Here is a 21,414-nt window from a genome sequence, read left to right on the forward strand (position 1 = left end):
TGGTCTGACTCCAGTGGCGCTGGTGGTCTGACTTAGATGGAACATCCAAATCACAGATTATCGTGCGCTTGTACTTAATCTTAATACGACTAACTTTGAGCCTAACCCCAAGGTACATTTTAATATCAATGTTATATCCCCTATCTCTTTTTCGATTATTAAATTCTCTAAGTGAAGAAGGTATAATATTCTGCCCTTGAAATTCGGCATCAAGGGTAGTTGTATTCTTATGATCTTGATAAAATGGTTTTAAAAAAATTGAAGCAAATCTTTGATCATTGTAAAAAGTTGTAGCTTCAATTTGATCATAATAAAATCCAACTCTCTTACTTGGGTTTGTTATACTCATACCTAGTGAGAAATTATAATGGAGCATATTATCATCAGTGAGATTGAATTGAGTGAGCATAACATCAGTAACATTGAACTTCACTTCCGATGGACGAACAACTAACCAGACAACTACACCTATAATTCCGAAAACCATATATGGGAAGATCGTATTGAAGAAGCTTTTGAGAAAACTACGGAGGATACGACAACAACAATCTCTACCACCTCCACAACTGTGTCTGTGGCATGATCTTGTAGGAGGAGGAATTGATGGTTCAGAATAAGCTCCATTCAAATGGGTTTCTGTTTCAGATGGGATCTTGTAGGAGGTAGGTGCTGTTTGTTTTTTTTTTTTTTTTTTCAGATCTGAAATCTAAATTGGGTTCCAATTCATATTTCAGATGTTTGTTTTCAAATTAAAAAAAATCTGAAAATTGGGATGAATTGGGCCGAAGTCTGAAATGGCTGAAAAAGAACACATATATTTCAGACTTGTGATATGTGGTATGTGGTATGTGCTTTGGTTTTATGCTGAGACGGTAGTGGAGGTGGTCTGACTCCAGTGGCGGTGGTGGTCTGACTTAGATGGAACATCCAAATCACAGATTATCGTGCGCTTGTACTTAATCTTAATACGACTAACTTTGAGCCTAACACCAAGGTACATTTTAATATCAATGTTGTATCCTCCATCTCTTTTTCGATTATTAAATTCTCTAAGTGAAGAAGGTATAATATTCTGCCCTTGAAATTCGGCACCAAGGGTAGTTGTATTCTTATGATCTTGATAAAATGGTTTTAAAAAAATTGAAGCAAATCTTTGATCATTGTAAAAAGTTGTAGCTTCAATTTGATCATAATAAAATCCAACTCTCTTACTTGGGTTTGTTATACTCATACCTAGTGAGAAATTATAATGGAGCATATTATCATCAGTGAGATTGAATTGACTAAGCATAACATCAGTAACATTGAACTTCACTTCCGATGGACGAACAACTAACCAGACAACTACACCAATAATTCCGAAAACCATATATGGGAAGATCGTATTGAAGAAGCTTTTGAGAAAACTACGGAGGATACGACAACAACAATCTCTACCACCTCCACAACTGTGTCTGTGGCATGATCTTGTAGGAGGAGGAATTGATGGTTCAAAATGAGCTCCATTCTAATGGGTTTCTGTTTCAGATGGGATCTTGTAGGAGGTAGGTGCTGTTTTTTTTTTTTTTTTTTTCAGATCTGAAATCTAAATTGGGTTCCAATTCAGATTTCAGATGTTTGTTTTCAAATTAAAGAAAATCTGAAAATTGGGATGAATTGGGCCGAAGTCTGAAATGGCTGAAAAAGAGCACATATATTTCAGACTTCAAAACAAGTCTGAAAAATGGGTCCAATTACTGAATTTCGACAAATGACGTTCATGCCCTTGTATTTTAGAAATTTTTGTCCCAACATTAAATGAGTAAACACCACCACCACCGGCAAAATCGTACCACCACTAAGTCAGAGGACCACCACCACTAAGTCAAACGACCACCACCACCTAAGTCAGACGACCACCACCACCAAAGTCAGGAGCACTGCCACCAAAGTCAGGAGCACTGCCACCAAAGTCAGGAGAACCAACACCTAAGCCAGACCAGCACCACCACCAAATGAGTCAGACCACCACCACCAAATGAGTTAGACCACCACCACCACCAAATGAGTTAGACCAACACCACCACCAAATGAGTCAGACCAACACCACCACAATCTATAAGTAAGGCCACCACCACCACGATCTATAAGTAAAACCACCACCACAACCATCTATAAGTAACACCACCACCACCATCTAAGTCAGACCACCACCGCCACTAGAGTCAGACCACCTCCACTACCGTCTCAACATAACACCAAAGCACATCACCAACACATATCACAACCACCACCACCACATCACCAACACATATCACGACGACCACCACCACATATCACGACCACCATCACCAACACATATCACGACCATCTTCACTTTTCTTCTTTGTCAATTGACTAGAAAGAGGGAGGTCGAGAGATGGAGTTACATACCTTTGGTGATATAGAGAGAGAGAGAGAAATCCGGCGAGGGAGAGAAAGAGAGATAGATTTTGCGAGGGAAAAAGAGATCTGGCAAGGGAGGGAGAGAGAGATCCGGCGAGGGAGAAAGATAGAGTTCCGGCAGTGGAGAGGAAGAGAGATTCGGCGAGACACCTAGGGTAAGAGAGAGAGAGAGAAACCTAGGGTTTTTTTAGTGAAGGGGTAAACCTAATAGGGTTTTTTTAGTAAAGGGATAAACCTAGGGTTTTGTTTAAACTGAAAACTAATAGGTATTATTTTTAATAACCAGGGGTATAAACGTCAATCTTTTAATTCAGACATAAGATTTCAGATTGAAAAAACAAACATGCTACTTATTAGATTATTCAGCTAATTCAGCCAATTCAGATTCAGACATAAAAAAAACAGCATCGTAATTGATTAGTGGAGATGGAAGGAGAAGAAGAAGGAAGAGGTGTTTAAATATAAAAACGTAACGGGTTGAGGAGTGGGGTTGTCGCGGTAGTTGATAAAATGACGCGTTGGGAGTTACATATTTGGAAGTAACCCGTTGTTCTGTTCTAAAGAACCCACTGAAAGAACTTTGGGGTTGTCGCGTTATGAAAATATTTCACCTTTTTTTCATTGAAGCATAACCGTGGTTTAAGTCATATAAAACCTTCTTTCATTTCTACAATATGTTCTTCCCTCCTGTCCGAGCCTTCTAGGTTCAAGCAAGAATATAATCATTTTCTCATTTTAGGTGTGGAACTATTTAGTTTTTGTACGAGACAAATTTTTAGGTTTCTCCATGAGGTTATAAACTAACAATAGTTGTGTGATAGCTGAAATCCTTTTGTCAGAAATTCTTCTCTTGGAACCCAATGTACTTGATATCATATTTGTGCCGCACAATTTACATGATCTCTGGTCGTTCGTTAATTTTCTTCCAGAGATATTTAGTTCTGCTTAAACTTTGATGAATGGTTTCAAATGTCTTATGAAAATGACCACCAAAAGGTTGTTGAACAACACCACATGGTAAAGTTCTCATCTTTTTCTTCTTTTAGTGATGAATTCTTGGATTGAGCTTCATCGAGAACCTTTACATATCTGGAGATTGCAAGTCCTAAGTCCGTTTTGACTTTAAAGGTTGAAATATGATTTAAAAATAGGTTGCATTGATAGAAGGACAGAATACTTAAAGTAGGCATGTCTCTATTGTTCATGCAGTTTATCGTTTTCTGTTGTAGGAGGATGTAGAAGTTGTTACTGTTGTCGGAGAGTGTAAGCGTCCGCTGAACACAATGCAGCCTGAAAATTTTGCAACCATCCATACTTATTTTGAGGGCGTGAACCCTATACTCCTTACACTACTAGGGAACATCCTATTACAAAGACAAGTATGTTATTTCCTCTCCAATTCTTATAGGTCTTTGATGTCTATGTTTTATTTCTCTTTTTTTCACCTCTTGGTTGATACATGAGAAATGGGTGCTTTCTCAATGTTTTATATAGGTAAAATGATTATTTAAGGTAAGCTGCTTACAAAGCTCAACGATTAAACCATCCCGAGGATGAAACTATTCCTCTGGAAATGTTGTACTAACAGTCTCCCGGTCAGAGACAAAATCGGGCAATTCATTGGCAATAACTATAAGTGCTCTTTCTATGAGGATTGTGAATCCTTATTGAATCTGATGCTTCATTGTAACTTCGCCCGAGCCATCTGGCTCCATTTTAATATCAGAACGAGCAACTTTTCCACTGTGCTGGAACGGATTCTATATTGGCATACGATAGAGGAAGCTCGACTGGCGATGGTGGCCAAAATTATGTGGTTCATCTGGAAATCGAGATGCGAGAAAAGCTTTGGCAATAAAGATTATACACCATTACAAGTGATTCATATGATACAGTGCTTCGCCACCAGTACTCAGGAAGCTAAACCGTCTATTAAGAAAACCAACAAACCAAAATGGAGTCCTCCGACACCACCTTTTCTTAAAATCAATGTGGACGCCTCGTTCACGAGTTATGCGGAACCAGCTGGAATTGGCGGCATCATTCATGACGAGAATGGGGAGTTCATAATAGTCTTGGCCGACACCATCAGAGGACAAACCGCAGAGGAGTGTGAATGTATAGCGATTCTAAAGGCCATCCAATGGGCTTTGGAGCTCAATATCTCTCATCTTCAGATTGAAAGTGACAACCTCAACCTCAATTCTCACCTCAGGGACCAGAGACATGATATTCATTGGCAATTGAAGAATCATATGGAAGGCATAAGATCTCTCAGCAAAAGCTTCGACCAAATCCAATTCCTTTACGGCCCACAGACGATTAATACTCAAGCGGATCAATTGGCCAAATGGGGGAGAAGAAATAAAGTACGGCGCATATGGAACTCCAAATAAATTTGGAAATAAAAGAAAGATAAAAAATGTTAAACAAAAACTAACAAAAAAGGTCAAATAAATTGAAAGGCAACCACATTCAAAGTCGAGGTGAAAATTTAGTGGGAGAAGCCACTTGGGTATAGTTAGGTTAATGACATAAGAGAAACGAAGAAACTTGCATTTTTCTTGAGTACAAAGGTTGGCTTATTTTGGTTGAAAAGTATAATTTTCTTTTCTCGTAAGATAATGGTTTCACCATTTTCGCTTTGCTTTTATTTGATTCAGGTAAAGAAGCTTGAAGAAAAAAATAAAAGAAGAGCTTTGGAGTTTTTGACATGCAGAAGGTTTCTGCAATTTTTTCTTTGAGGCTACTTCCATCGAATGCTATGGGCGTAAATTTGGATCAAATACTAACAGTAGAATTGGTGATTCTGTTCTTTTTTTGTTGTAAATATTATTTGGAATTTGAAATTTTCACTTTTTCTTAACCCGTCTGTCTTTCGATAATCATTCAAGCATTGGGGTTTTCAACTTTAAATTCGTTGAGTCAAATGTAACTATCATTAAGGGAAATTTGTATATTTATATTTGTGGTGGGAATAGACATTATTATAAATAATCAACGGTTATGTTTTGTGCTAAATACTCAGTTTAAGAATAGGTCAAATAATTCCTAATTACGGTTAGGTGCATTTGTTGATTTGTGCATCATTTCCATTTTATTTAAAAGTTAAATTATCTGACAACAACTACAATAGTTCAAGATATAATGAGGTGAATGGTAATCACAATTCAGAACCGCAACCACAATTAAGTGTTGAAGTCATCTTTTGGGGTAAGTTTATAATGGTTATAAACCTTCTTAGAATAACAATACCTGAAAAGGTTACCATGACAAAATCCAAGTTATTCTATTCATCTACCATTTTCTGACGCATATACGTGCCGTAGGCACGGGTCATGCCTACTGGTAACTTGGATCTTCCAAATTAAGGTGCTTACTGGTAACCAGAAATTTGCAGTCCAAAACGACCATAAATTTACTAGGATTCCGACCACAACTCAACGATCACACCGTACATATACTATATGAACAAGTCAGGAATACCTCTGCAAAATTTCAGCTCAATCGGAGAAGATCTCACCGTTGGAGTTTTCGAACAAAGAAGACTATGTGTGCTGAAAAAGTTATGCCCCGCTCTTCTCGGCAACCTCCTTCTCTCCCCTCTTCTCTTGTGTGTTTCTAATTGTGGTCTCCCCTTTGGTGCTCCTCACACACATCTAAATTTGGTTAAGGTAGTTATTATAGACTCCCCCTTAACCCTAATTCCACCGTCATAAGTAACCGACCCAAAGAAATTCAATTTGGGTCGGGTTTGCTTCCTAAACCAAACCCAACTTGGTTTCCCCACTAGGAGGAAAACCCAACAAACTTGCCCCTCGGGAGCCATGAACAACCAGACCCGCTATCCTTCAAAGATATCTCACATCTAGCAATTTTCCCATCGTATCATCTTATAGTTTCCTGTCTTCCAAGTAAATAACTGCTACAGCTTCAACCACAACGAACGAGCATTAGTCTCATTCTCAATATGATACATCACATTATCATCTATCCATTGCCTCATCAAACCACACACTTGGCGATGTAGCAATGACCACTGATCTTCAGTCGCCCGCTGATCTTCAGTCTTCTCATTGGGTTTCTTCTCATGAAACACCAGAGCATGAAATTCCTTCACAAAGAGCAAGTCTTCAATCTTACCCTTCCATAGATAATAATTAGCACCATTCAAACTTAACATTCTACCCATATTTTCCATCACTAACACAAACAAATCGATCACCAAAGTTATCACAATCCAAATAACTCTCTAACTTGAAGTTCTGATACCACTTGTTCGGAAAAACGGGTCGAATCGACGTAGCGGAAATATAAGTTTTCCCCCTTTGTGTTAGTCACGAGGATAATATAGAAGAATAGTGGGAGCAGTAAAGAAAAAAAACTGAAAGTAAATAAGGCAACGAGTTTTAATGTGGAAAACCTCCTCAATATGAGAAGTAAAAACCACGGGACTCGTAGTCCAACCAAATCAACTATAATAAGAAAAGTAGTTACAAAATACGTCCACCCGAGACTCAGACTCCAAAAAACGAATCAATCTCAAACACGAAGAAACACAGAGAAACCCTCACAAGAAAGAACAAAACAGTCCAGAAATTTGCAGTCCAAAACGACCCTAAATTCACTAGGATTCCAACCACCAATCAACGAACACACCGTACAAATACTAGATGAACAAGTCAGGAATACCTCTGCAAAATTTCAGCTCAATTGGAGAAGATGTCACCGTCGAATTTTTCGAACAAAGAAGACTGTGCGTGCTGAAAAAGTTCTGCCCCGTTCTTCTCGGCAACCTCCTTCTCTCCCCTCTTCTCTTGTGCGTTTCTAATTGTGCTCTCCCCTTTGGTGCTCCTCACACACATCTAAATTAGGTTAAGGTAGTATTTATAGACTTCCCCTTAACCCTAACTCCACCGTCATAAGTAACCGACCCAAAGAAACTCGACTCGGGCTCGGGTTTGTTTCCTAAACCAAACCCAACTAGGTTTCCCCACTAGGAGGAAAACCCAACATCCATCACTTTTTCATCATATTTCTTCTTCTTTTATCTTCTTCGATTTTAATTAAGACTCCTCTCTATGTATTACTTTGGGATCTTCAAAAGATTTGCAAGGCTTTTCTCCCTCTGAATTATCAATAGAAGATTTTCAAAACTTAAACCACGTGGTCTATCAGCGGCGAGTGTTTATGCGACAGAACCCATAAATGGTAGGATCACGAAATTTCTGCCGGTTTAAGTCGAAGGACATGATTTAGAGAGAAGAATGAGATTCCATCAAAACTAGTCGGAGTTTCACTGTCTAAGGGAGGTCTGGGAGGGTATACTATCATTTCGTTTTTCGTATATACACAGAGGCGGAGCCACTAGTGGGCTCTACCAGGCTGCAGCCCGGGTGTATATAATTAACTAAGGTGTTGTTTGTTTTTTTTTTATTTTTTCAGATCTGAAATCAAAATTGGGTTCCAATTCAGATTTCAGATGTTTGTTTTCAAATTAAAAAAAATCTGAAAATTGGGATGAATTGGGCCGAAGTCTGAAATGGCTGAAAAAGAGCACATATATTTCAGACTTGTGATATGTGGTATGTGGTATGTGCTTTGGTGTTATGCTGAGACGGTAGTGGAGGTGGTCTGACTCCAGTGGCGGTGGTGGTCTGACTTAGATGGAACATCCAAATCACAGATTATCGTGCGCTTGTACTTAATCTTAATACGACTAACTTTGAGCCTAACCCCAAGGTACATTTTAATATCAATGTTGTATCCCCCATCTCTTTTTCGATTATTAAATTCTCTAAGTGAAGAAGGTATAATATTCTGCCCTTGAAATTCGGCACCAAGGGTAGTTGTATTCTTATGATCTTGATAAAATGGTTTTAAAAAAATTGAAGCAAATCTTTGATCATTGTAAAAAGTTGTAGCTTCAATTTGATCATAATAAAATCCAACTCTCTTACTTGGGTTTGTTATACTCATACCTAGTGAGAAATTATAATGGAGCATATTATCATCAGTGAGATTGAATTGAGTAAGCATAATATCAGTAACATTGAACTTCACTTCCGATGGACGAACAACTAACCAGACAACTACACCTATAATTCCGAAAACCATATATGGGAAGATCGTATTGAAGAAGCTTTTGAGAAAACTACGGAGGATACGACAACAACAATCTCTACCACCTCCACAACTGTGTCTGTGGCATGATCTTGTAGGAGGAGGAATAGATGGTTCAGAATGAGCTCCATTCAAATGGGTTTCTGTTTCAGATGGGATCTTGTAGGAGGTAGGTGCTGTTTGTTTTTTTTTTTATTTTTTCAGATCTGAAATCTAAATTGGGTTCCAATTCAGATTTCAGATGTTTGTTTTCAAATTAAAAAAAATCTGAAAATTGGGATGAATTGGGCCGAAGTCTGAAATGGCTGAAAAAGAGCACATATATTTCAGACTTGTGATATGTGGTATGTGGTATGTGCTTTGGTGTTATGCTGAGACGGTAGTGGAGGTGGTCTGACTCCAGTGGCGGTGGTGGTCTGACTTAGATGGAACATCCAAATCACAGATTATCGTGCGCTTGTACTTAATCTTAATACGACTAACTTTGAGCTTAACCCCAAGGTACATTTTAATATCAATGTTGTATCCCCCATCTCTTTTTCGATTATTAAATTCTCTAAGTGAAGAAGGTATAATATTCTGCCCTTGAAATTCGGCACCAAGGGTAGTTGTATTCTTATGATCTTGATAAAATGGTTTTAAAAAAATTGAAGCAAATCTTTGATCATTGTAAAAAGTTGTAGCTTCAATTTGATCATAATAAAATCCAACTCTCTTACTTGGGTTTGTTATACTCATACCTAGTGAGAAATTATAATGGAGCATATTATCATCAGTGAGATTGAATTGAGTAAGCATAACATCAGTAACATTGAACTTCACTTCCGATGGACGAACAACTAACCAGACAACTACACCAATAATTCCGAAAACCATATATGGGAAGATCGTATTGAAGAAGCTTTTGAGAAAACTACGGAGGATACGACAACAACAATCTCTACCACCTCCACAACTGTGTCTGTGGCATGATCTTGTAGGAGGAGGAATTGATGGTTCAGAATGAGCTCCATTCAAATGGGTTTCTGTTTCAGATGGGATCTTGTAGGAGGTAGGTGCTGTTTGTTTTTTTTTTTTTTTCAGATCTGAAATCTAAATTGGGTTCCAATTCAGATTTCAGATGTTTGTTTTCAAATTAAAAAAAATCTGAAAATTGGGATGAATTGGGCCGAAGTCTGAAATGGCTGAAAAAGAGCACATATATTTCAGACTTGTGATCTGTGGTATGTGGTATGTGCTTTGGTGTTATGCTGAGACGGTAGTGGAGGTGGTCTGACTCCAGTGGCGGTGGTGGTCTGACTCCAGTGGCGGTGGTGGTCTGACTCCAGTGGCGGTGGTGGTCTGACTTAGATGGAACATCCAAATCACAGATTATCGTGCGCTTGTACTTAATCTTAATACGACTAACTTTGAGCCTAACCCCAAGGTACATTTTAATATCAATGTTGTATCCCCCATCTCTTTTTCGATTATTAAATTCTCTAAGTGAAGAAGGTATAATATTCTACCCTTGAAATTCGGCACCAAGGGTAGTTGTATTCTTATGATCTTGATAAAATGGTTTTAAAAAAATTGAAGCAAATCTTTGATCATTGTAAAAAGTTGTAGCTTCAATTTGATCATAATAAAATCCAACTCTCTTACTTGGGTTTGTTATACTCATACCTAGTGAGAAATTATAATGGAGCATATTATCATCAGTGAGATTGAATTGAGTAAGCATAACATCAGTAACATTGAACTTCACTTCCGATGGACGAACAACTAACCAGACAACTACACCAATAATTCCGAAAACCATATATGGGAAGATCGTATTGAACAAGCTTTTGAGAAAACTACGGAGGATACGACAACAACAATCTCTACCACCTCCACAACTGTGTCTGTGGCATGATCTTGTAGGAGGAGGAATTGATGGTTCATAATGAGCTCCATTCAAATGGGTTTCTGTTTCAGATGGGATCTTGTAGGAGGTAGGTGCTGTTTGTTTTTTTTTATTTTTTCAGATCTGAAATCTAAATTGGGTTCCAATTCAGATTTCAGATGTTTGTTTTCAAATTAAAAAAAATCTGAAAATTGGGATGAATTGGGCCGAAGTCTGAAATGGCTGAAAAAGAGCACATATATTTCAGACTTGTGATCTGTGGTATGTGGTATGTGCTTTGGTGTTATGCTGAGACGGTAGTGGAGGTGGTCTGACTCCAGTGGCGGTGGTGGTCTGACTTAGATGGAACATCCAAATCACAGATTATCGTGCGCTTGTACTTAATCTTAATACGACTAACTTTGAGCCTAACCCCAAGGTACATTTTAATATCAATGTTGTATCCCCCATCTCTTTTTCGATTATTAAATTCTCTAAGTGAAGAAGGTATAATATTCTGCCCTTGAAATTCGGCACCAAGGGTAGTTGTATTCTTATGATCTTGATAAAATGGTTTTAAAAAAATTGAAGCAAATCTTTGATCATTGTAAAAAGTTGTAGCTTCAATTTGATCATAATAAAATCCAACTCTCTTACTTGGGTTTGTTATACTCATACCTAGTGAGAAATTATAATGGAGCATATTATCATCAGTGAGATTGAATTGAGTAAGCATAACATCAGTAACATTGAACTTCACTTCTGATGGACGAACAACTAACCAGACAACTACACCAATAATTCTGAAAACCATATATGGGAAGATCGTATTGAAGAAGCTTTTGAGAAAACTACGGAGGATACGACAACAACAATCTCTACCACCTCCACAACTGTGTCTGTGGCATGATCTTGTAGGAGGAGGAATTGATGGTTCAGAATGAGCTCCATTCAAATGGGTTTCTGTTTCAGATGGGATCTTGTAGGAGGTAGGTGCTGTTTGTTTTTTTTTTTTTTTTTTCAGATCTGAAATGTAAATTGGGTTCCAATTCAGATTTCAGATGTTTGTTTTCAAATTAAAAAAAATCTGAAAATTGGGATGAATTGGACCGAAGTCTGAAATGGCTGAAAAAGAGCACATATATTTCAGACTTGTGATATGTGGTATGTGGTATGTGCTTTGGTGTTATGCTGAGACGGTAGTGGAGGTGGTCTGACTCCAGTGGCGGTGGTGGTCTGACTCCAGTGGCGGTGGTGGTCTGACTTAGATGGAACATCCAAATCACAGATTATCGTGCGCTTGTACTTAATCTTAATACGACTAAATTTGAGCCTAACCCCAAGGTACATTTTAATATCAATGTTGTATCCTCCATCTCTTTTTCGATTATTAAATTCTCTAAGTGAAGAAGGTATAATATTCTGCCCTTGAAATTCGGCACCAAGGGTAGTTGTATTCTTATGATCTTGATAAAATGGTTTTAAAAAAATAGAAGCAAATCTTTGATCATTGTAAAAAGTTGTAGCTTCAATTTGATCATAATAAAATCCAACTCTCTTACTTGGATTTGTTATACTCATACCTAGTGAGAAATTATAATGGAGCATATTATCATCAGTGAGATTGAATTGAGTAAGCATAACATCAGTAACATTGAACTTCACTTCCGATGGACGAACAACTAACCAGACAACTACACCAATAATTCCGAAAACCATATATGGGAAGATCGTATTGAAGAAGCTTTTGAGAAAACTACGGAGGATACGACAACAACAATCTCTACCACCTCCACAACTGTGTCTGTGGCATGATCTTGTAGGAGGAGGAATTGATGGTTCAGAATGAGCTCCATTCAAATGGGTTTCTGTTTCAGATGGGATCTTGTAGGAGGTAGGTGCTGTTTGTTTTTTTGTTTTTTTTTTTCAGATCTGAAATCTAAATTGGGTTCCAATTCAGATTTCAGATGTTTGTTTTCAAATTAAAAAAAATCTGAAAATTGGGATGAATTGGGCCGAAGTCTGAAATGGCTGAAAAAGAGCACATATATTTCAGACTTGTGATATGTGGTATGTGGTATGTGCTTTGGTGTTATGCTGAGACGGTAGTGGAGGTGGTCTGACTCCAGTGGCGGTGGTGGTCTGACTTAGATGGAACATCCAAATCACAGATTATCGTGCGCTTGTACTTAATCTTAATACGACTAACTTTGAGCTTAACCCCAAGGTACATTTTAATATCAATGTTGTATCCCCCATCTCTTTTTCGATTATTAAATTCTCTAAGTGAAGAAGGTATAATATTCTGCCCTTGAAATTCGGCACCAAGGGTAGTTGTATTCTTATGATCTTGATAAAATGGTTTTAAAAAAATTGAAGCAAATCTTTGATCATTGTAAAAAGTTGTAGCTTCAATTTGATCATAATAAAATCCAACTCTCTTACTTGGGTTTGTTATACTCATACCTAGTGAGAAATTATAATGGAGCATATTATCATCAGTGAGATTGAATTGAGTAAGCATAACATCAGTAACATTGAACTTCACTTCCGATGGACGAACAACTAACCAGACAACTACACCAATAATTCCGAAAACCATATATGGGAAGATCGTATTGAAGAAGCTTTTGAGAAAACTACGGAGGATACGACAACAACAATCTCTACCACCTCCACAACTGTGTCTGTGGTATGATCTTGTAGGAGGAGGAATTGATGGTTCAGAATGAGCTCCATTCAAATGGGTTTCTGTTTCAGATGGGATCTTGTAGGAGGTAAGTGCTGTTTGTTTTTTTTTTTTTTTTTCAGATCTGAAATCTAAATTGGGTTCCAATTCAGATTTCAGATGTTTGTTTTCAAATTAAAAAAAATCTGAAAATTGGGATGAATTGGGCCGAAGTCTGAAATGGCTGAAAAAGAGCACATATATTTCAGACTTGTGATCTGTGGTATGTGGTATGTGCTTTGGTGTTATGCTGAGACGGTAGTGGAGGTGGTCTGACTCCAGTTGCGGCGGTGGTCTGACTCCAGTGGCGGTGGTGGTCTGACTTAGATGGAACATCCAAATCACAGATTATCGTGCGCTTGTACTTAATCTTAATACGACTAACTTTGAGCCTAACCCCAAGGTACATTTTAATATCAATGTTGTATCCCCCATCTCTTTTTCGATTATTAAATTCTCTAAGTGAAGAAGGTATAATATTCTGCCCTTGAAATTCGGCACCAAGGGTAGTTGTATTCTTATGATCTTGATAAAATGGTTTTAAAAAAATTGAAGCAAATCTTTGATCATTGTAAAAAGTTGTAGCTTCAATTTGATCATAATAAAATCCAACTCTCTTACTTGGGTTTGTTATACTCATACCTAGTGAGAAATTATAATGGAGCATATTATCATCAGTGAGATTGAATTGAGTAAGCATAACATCAGTAACATTGAACTTCACTTCCGATGGACGAACAACTAACCAGACAACTACACCAATAATTCCGAAAACCATATATGGGAAGATCGTATTGAACAAGCTTTTGAGAAAACTACGGAGGATACGACAACAACAATCTCTACCACCTCCACAACTGTGTCTGTGGCATGATCTTGTAGGAGGAGGAATTGATGGTTCAGAATGAGCTCCATTCAAATGGGTTTCTGTTTCAGATGGGATCTTGTAGGAGGTAGGTGCTGTTTGTTTTTTTTTATTTTTTCAGATCTGAAATCTAAATTGGGTTCCAATTCAGATTTCAGATGTTTGTTTTCAAATTAAAAAAAATCTGAAAATTGGGATGAATTGGGCCGAAGTCTGAAATGGCTGAAAAAGAGCACATATATTTCAGACTTGTGATCTGTGGTATGTGGTATGTGCTTTGGTGTTATGCTGAGACGGTAGTGGAGGTGGTCTGACTCCAGTGGCGGTGGTGGTCTGACTTAGATGGAACATCCAAATCACAGATTATCGTGCGCTTGTACTTAATCTTAATACGACTAACTTTGAGCCTAACCCCAAGGTACATTTTAATATCAATGTTGTATCCCCCATCTCTTTTTCGATTATTAAATTCTCTAAGTGAAGAAGGTATAATATTCTGCCCTTGAAATTCGGCACCAAGGGTAGTTGTATTCTTATGATCTTGATAAAATGGTTTTAAAAAAATTGAAGCAAATCTTTGATCATTGTAAAAAGTTGTAGCTTCAATTTGATTATAATAAAATCCAACTCTCTTACTTGGGTTTGTTATACTCATACCTAGTGAGAAATTATAATGGAGCATATTATCATCAGTGAGATTGAATTGAGTAAGCATAACATCAGTAACATTGAACTTCACTTCTGATGGACGAACAACTAACCAGACAACTACACCAATAATTCTGAAAACCATATATGGGAAGATCGTATTGAAGAAGCTTTTGAGAAAACTACGGAGGATACGACAACAACAATCTCTACCACCTCCACAACTGTGTCTGTGGCATGATCTTGTAGGAGGAGGAATTGATGGTTCAGAATGAGCTCCATTCAAATGGGTTTCTGTTTCAGATGGGATCTTGTAGGAGGTAGGTGCTGTTTGTTTTTTTTTTTTTTTTTCAGATCTGAAATCTAAATTGGGTTCCAATTCAGATTTCAGATGTTTGTTTTCAAATTAAAAAAAATCTGAAAATTGGGATGAATTGGACCGAAGTCTGAAATGGCTGAAAAAGAGCACATATATTTCAGACTTGTGATATGTGGTATGTGGTATGTGCTTTGGTGTTATGCTGAGACGGTAGTGGAGGTGGTCTGACTCCAGTGGCGGTGGTGGTCTGACTTAGATGGAACATCCAAATCACAGATTATCGTGCGCTTGTACTTAATCTTAATACGACTAACTTTGAGCCTAACCCCAAGGTACATTTTAATATCAATGTTGTATCCCCCATCTCTTTTTCGATTATTAAATTCTCTAAGTGAAGAAGGTATAATATTCTGCCCTTGAAATTCGGCACCAAGGGTAGTTGTATTCTTATGATCTTGATAAAATGGTTTTAAAAAAATTGAAGCAAATCTTTGATCATTGTAAAAAGTTGTAGCTTCAATTTGATCATAATAAAATCCAACTCTCTTACTTGGGTTTGTTATACTCATACCTAGTGAGAAATTATAATGGAGCATATTATCATCAGTGAGATTGAATTGAGTAAGCATAACATCAGTAACATTGAACTTCACTTCCGATGGACGAACAACTAACCATACAACTACACCAATAATTCCGAAAAACATATATGGGAAGATTGTATTGAACAAGCTTTTGAGAAAACTACGGAGGATACGACAACAACAATCTCTACCACCTCCACAACTGTGTCTGTGGCATGATCTTGTAGGAGGAGGAATTGATGGTTCAGAATGAGCTCCATTCAAATGGGTTTCTGTTTCAGATGGGATCTTGTAGGAGGTAGGTGCTGTTTGTTTTTTTTTTATTTTTTCAGATCTGAAATCTAAATTGGGTTCCAGTTCAGATTTCAGATGTTTGTTTTCAAATTAAAAAAAATCTGAAAATTGGGATGAATTGGGCCGAAGTCTGAAATGGCTGAAAAAGAGCACATATATTTCAGACTTGTGATATGTGGTATGTGGTATGTGCTTTGGTGTTATGCTGAGACGGTAGTGGAGGTGGTCTGACTCCAGTGGCGGTGGTGGTCTGACTTAGATGGAACATCCAAATCACAGATTATCGTGCGCTTGTACTTAATCTTAATACGAGTAAATTTGAGCCTAACCCCAAGGTACATTTTAATATCAATGTTGTATCCTCCATCTCTTTTTCGATTATTAAATTCTCTAAGTGAAGAAGGTATAATATTCTGCCCTTGAAATTCGGCACCAAGGGTAGTTGTATTCTTATGATCTTGATAAAATGGTTTTAAAAAAATTGAAGCAAATCTTTGATCATTGTAAAAAGTTGTAGCTTCAATTTGATCATAATAAAATCCAACTCTCTTACTTGGGTTTGTTATACTCATACCTAGTGAGAAATTATAATGGAGCATATTATCATCAGTGAGATTGAATTGAGTAAGCATAACATCAGTAACATTGAACTTCACTTCCGATGGACGAACAACTAACCATACAACTACACCAATAATTCCGCAAAACATATATGGGAAGATTGTATTGAACAAGCTTTTGAGAAAACTACGGAGGATACGACAACAACAATCTCTACCACCTCCACAACTGTGTCTGTGGCATGATCTTGTAGGAGGAGGAATTGATGGTTCAGAATGAGCTCCATTCAAATGGGTTTCTGTTTCAGATGGGATCTTGTAGGAGGTAGGTGTTGTTTGTTTTTTTTTTATTTTTTCAGATCTGAAATCTAAATTGGGTTCCAATTCAGATTTCAGATGTTTGTTTTCAAATTAAAAAAAATCTGAAAATTGGGATGAATTGGGCCGAAGTCTGAAATGGCTGAAAAAGAGCACATATATTTCAGACTTGTGATATGTGGTATGTGGTATGTGCTTTGGTGTTATGCTGAGACGGTAGTGGAGGTGGTCTGACTCCAGTGGCGGTGGTGGTCTGACTTTGATGGAACATCCAAATCACAGATTATCGTGCGCTTGTACTTAATCTTAATACGACTAAATTTGAGCCTAACCCCAAGGTACATTTTAATATCAATGTTGTATCCTCCATCTCTTTTTCGATTATTAAATTCTCTAAGTGAAGAAGGTATAATATTCTGCCCTTGAAATTCGGCACCAAGGGTAGTTGTATTCTTATGATCTTGATAAAATGGTTTTAAAAAAATTGAAGCAAATCTTTGATCATTGTAAAAAGTTGTAGCTTCAATTTGATCATAATAAAATCCAACTCTCTTACTTGGGTTTGTTATACTCATACCTAGTGAGAAATTATAATGGAGCATATTATCATCAGTGAGATTGAATTGAGTAAGCATAACATCAGTAACATTGAACTTCACTTCCGATGGACGAACAACTAACCATACAACTACACCAATAATTCCGAAAAACATATATGGGAAGATTGTATTGAACAAGCTTTTGAGAAAACTACGGAGGATACGACAACAACAATCTCTACCACCTCCACAACTGTGTCTGTGGCATGATCTTGTAGGAGGAGGAATTGATGGTTCAGAATGAGCTCCATTCAAATGGGTTTCTGTTTCAGATGGGATCTTGTAGTCAGAGCAAGAAACTATGCTAGCTGAAATGCAAAAGAAAGCTCTTCAATACATTGAACAAGTGACTACTGATGCTGATCATGTTCAGAAACAAGTCCTTTCTGAAATCCTATCTGCTAATTCCGATGTCGAATATTTGCAGAGAAATGAAGTCCATGGACATACAGATCTTGAGACCTTCAAGAAGGTGATCCCAGTCATCACTTATGAAGATATCAAATCTACTCTAGACCCTCTCTCTCTAGACCTACACGAATTAACGGTTTTCATTTTCGAGTCGACCCTCTCTCTTGATAGACTTTTTCACTGATGCTTTGTTAAGTCTGGTGTAGGTTAACTTTTGTAGCCTCTTTTATTACTTTTTAGACTACAATGCTAAATAGTCGTCCTCTCTCTTTCTATAGTTCAGGCCTTCGGGGACCTCGGGCGGAGAGAACAAACTGATACAAAAAACCAAAGGAGATATTGCAAGGGGTTGGTCTATTCTTAACCTCTTGATGCTTGTAATGAACCAATATATTCCTGACTTAGAGAAATGCAAGGTTATGCAGTTTATGTTTGTGAAGCCTCAATCAAGGACTCCTGGATGACTAATAGCTCATTGGTTTTCAACTGCCCTATACAAGAGCTCAATGATGAAGGAGATCATGACCTAGTTTAATCCTTTCACTTGTCCACTTGAAACCATTCTTTGTGAAGATTCTTATGAAAGTATGTACTCTCAGTTGCTTTGTGGGCTTTTCCGAAACAACCAAGTTCTTCGAGTCGGATCTCCTTTTGCTTCTAATTTTGTTCAAGTGATAAGGTTCGTAGTGAAACATTGGACCCTTCTTTGCAATGGCATTCAGACTGGAGCAATTCACCACAAAATCACCGACCCTTCTGTCCGAGAATCAGTGTTGAAAATCCTTGCACCCGCTCCTAAACTTGCCGATCTCATCAAGAGTGAGTGTGGTAAAGACTCATGGGAAGGTATCATATCAAGGTTATGGCCTAATGCTAAGTACATTGACGTTATAGCGAGCGGTAGTATGTCTCAATATATTCCAACACTTGATTATTACAGTAATGGCCTACCTATAGTCACCAAAACTTATATGTCTTCTGAGTGTTGTCTCCGTATAAATCTCAACCCCTTGTGTAAGCCAAGCAAAATAGCCTTCACCTTCATCCCTACCATGGCCTACTTCGAGGTTTTGCCAATAGAGAAGAGTAACAAGGACATTAAGGATACGAATCTACAACAAGAATTTGTCGATCTTGTGGATGTTAAGCTAGGTCAAGAATATGAGGTTGTTATCACCACTTATGCAGGACTTTATCGTTACAGAGTTGGAGAATTGCTCTGGGTATCAGGGTTCAAGAATAAGATTCCCCAATTCAACTTCATGTGCAGAAAGAACGCAATTTTGAGCATTGATATTGAAAAGACCAACTAGTTGGATTTGCGAAATGCTGTGAATAATTCCATTAAACATCTCACACCGCTTGATATAACTCTAGAGGACGATACCACTTTTGCGGACACATCAACTACACCAGGCCATTATGTATTCTATTGGGAGCTTCGGAGTCGCAATACTACTAGTGTTAAGCCCATCAAGATTCCCCAATTAACATTTGAGGAATGTTGTAACACAATTGAAGACTGCCTCAATAGTGTTTAGCGTCAATTTCGTGGTGTTGGGTCGATCGGGCCATTGGAGATAAAGGTAGTCGAAACTGGAACTTTTAACAAGCTGATGGAGTATGCAATCAGTAGAAGTGTCGCACCGAGCCAGTACAAGACTCCAAGATGCTTGAAATCTGGTCCCCTTCTTGAGCTTCTAAACTCTGGAACTATTTCTAATCACTTTAGCTCAAAGTGCCCAAAATACACTCCTGGTCATAAAAAGTGGCACAATCAAGACTTAGCTGAAATCTCTGAAGTTCACTTGTGCTGGGTTTAATCCATAATTACTTTTTTTTTCTCTAAGTCAGACTTGAAATCTAACTCGAAGTCTGAAATGACTTGAGTCAGATTTCAAACTGTTTTTTTATTTTTATTTCACTCGTGATCTCAACTTGTTCGAGTGATTGTTTATGGTTTAATTTGGGTCCATTAAAAATAGTTGATGTTTCATATGCAGTCATTTGATACACATTAATAAGGAATTTGTGGAAATTGCGCTTTTGTTAATGTGGTTGTTCGAAATTTGGATGAAGCAAAGAAACAAAATTAAACCAATTGAGTGAAGCAAGACATGGGTTGCTAGCATGAAATGTTCATATTCGTCGGTCGACCAAAATATGACAGAAAACCGAAAGTCTTTTACATGGCACTCCTATGAACTAGTAACATCTTTAGAGCTCCTTCCAACTTTAACATGTGCCATGTCTAATCATAAGTTACTAGTTTCTAATATACTCCTAATTAATTATATTTAATCTAAAGAATCTCTGGTGGTTATGATTTGCGTCAGCTGATAAAGCTAATTACTCTTAGAATGATGTTTAAGAACTTGAAGAAGACTTGAGGTCAACAAGATGAAGAACTTGGAACAGGAAACTAGCATAGCTGAGAAGGATAAGATAACACTTCAATTCATTGAAGAAATCACTACGGATGTTGATCAAGTTCAGAGACAAGTTCTTTCTGACATCCTATTTACTAAGGCCAACATCAAGTATCTGCAAAAACATGGACTCCTTAGCCATACAAATCCTCGGACTTTCAAGAAGATATCCAATTCGATATCGACGGGTTGCTAATGGCTATACTTCACCAATCCTCTGTCAACAGCCCATTTCTGAGTTTTTTGTCAGGTTAGTCTCCAAATCTCCTCTCTATATACTGATACCAAAAACAAAAGAAGATATTGAAAAGGGGTGGTCTATAAACAATCTGGTGATACCCGTTGTGGACAAAAAGCAAACTGATGCAGTTTATGGTTCGTCGTGAAAATTGTGACATAAATAAGTTTTGTTTTGTTTCGCAAGAATTACCTTGTAATCGAATTAAGTTTTATCTTTATACATGGATCCTTGTTGCCAATGTTATCAAGTCGAATCGTTTTTCGATTTTATGAATCGTATCATAAATTCAAATCAAAAATCGTAAGATTTATTTCTATTTACATATAAATATATATATATATATATATATATTATTTATTATATGTGCATCCATATATTTATATAGGTTTGATATGAATTTTCATTTATTATAAACTTGTAATAGCTTAAAATCAAAGAAGTATCAATGAAAAGAGGTAATACTGAAATCTGGTTTCAAAAGTATACAAAGTCAAATTAATTTTGTTGTACATTAAATACTTGGGTGTAGGGGTGGGAATCGGACGGGCTCGGACGGGCTCGGGCTTCAAAGTTCCGGGCTCGGGCGGATCGGGCTCGTACAAGCCGAGCCCGAGGTAGGGAGTCGGGCGGATCGGGCCGGACGAATCTCATGTTTTAAGTGTCCGAAGCCCGTCCGAGCCCGCCAGCCCGAGCGGGTTCCAACGGGCTCGGGCCGGACGGGCTCGGATTTTTAACTTTCTCTCTCTCTAGAACTTGATTCTGTATGTGTAAATCTAAAATGAACCCTAATTTCTAACCAAAACCCTAATTTCTAAAATGAACCCTAATTTCCACTTTACCTTCTTCTCTCACTTATCTCTTCAAACCAAAACCCTAATTTCTAACTTTGCAAATCTAAAATGAACACGAATGAAAGAACCAACTCTGTAAATTTTAGGGTTTTCTTTTCAAAACTTGATATACTATTTAACTAAATACATCCATAATATAATATCATCAAAAAA

At 37.5% G+C, this 21,414-nt stretch overlaps 1 protein-coding gene and 1 pseudogene across 1 annotated transcript in view; both read left to right on the top strand.

The window, feature by feature from the left end:
- Positions 1-19,736, top strand: part of LOC147537466 (F-box/LRR-repeat protein At3g59190-like) — a 29,856-nt gene extending 10,120 nt beyond the window's left edge. Inside the window, exon 11 of the mRNA XM_086642782.1 lies at positions 17,616-19,736. The gene's annotated coding sequence lies outside the window, so the exon portion shown is untranslated. The remainder of the gene's footprint in view (positions 1-17,615) is intronic.
- LOC147537467 (indole-3-acetic acid-amido synthetase GH3.5-like) lies at positions 17,631-19,563 on the top strand (annotated as a pseudogene).
- Positions 19,737-21,414: the final 1,678 nt, after the last annotated feature.

The sequence above is a fragment of the Eschscholzia californica genome, unplaced genomic scaffold (assembly GCF_041429995.1).
Source record: "Eschscholzia californica isolate CP2 unplaced genomic scaffold, dmEscCali1.0.p SCAF_5, whole genome shotgun sequence".
Taxonomy (NCBI): domain Eukaryota; kingdom Viridiplantae; phylum Streptophyta; class Magnoliopsida; order Ranunculales; family Papaveraceae; genus Eschscholzia; species Eschscholzia californica.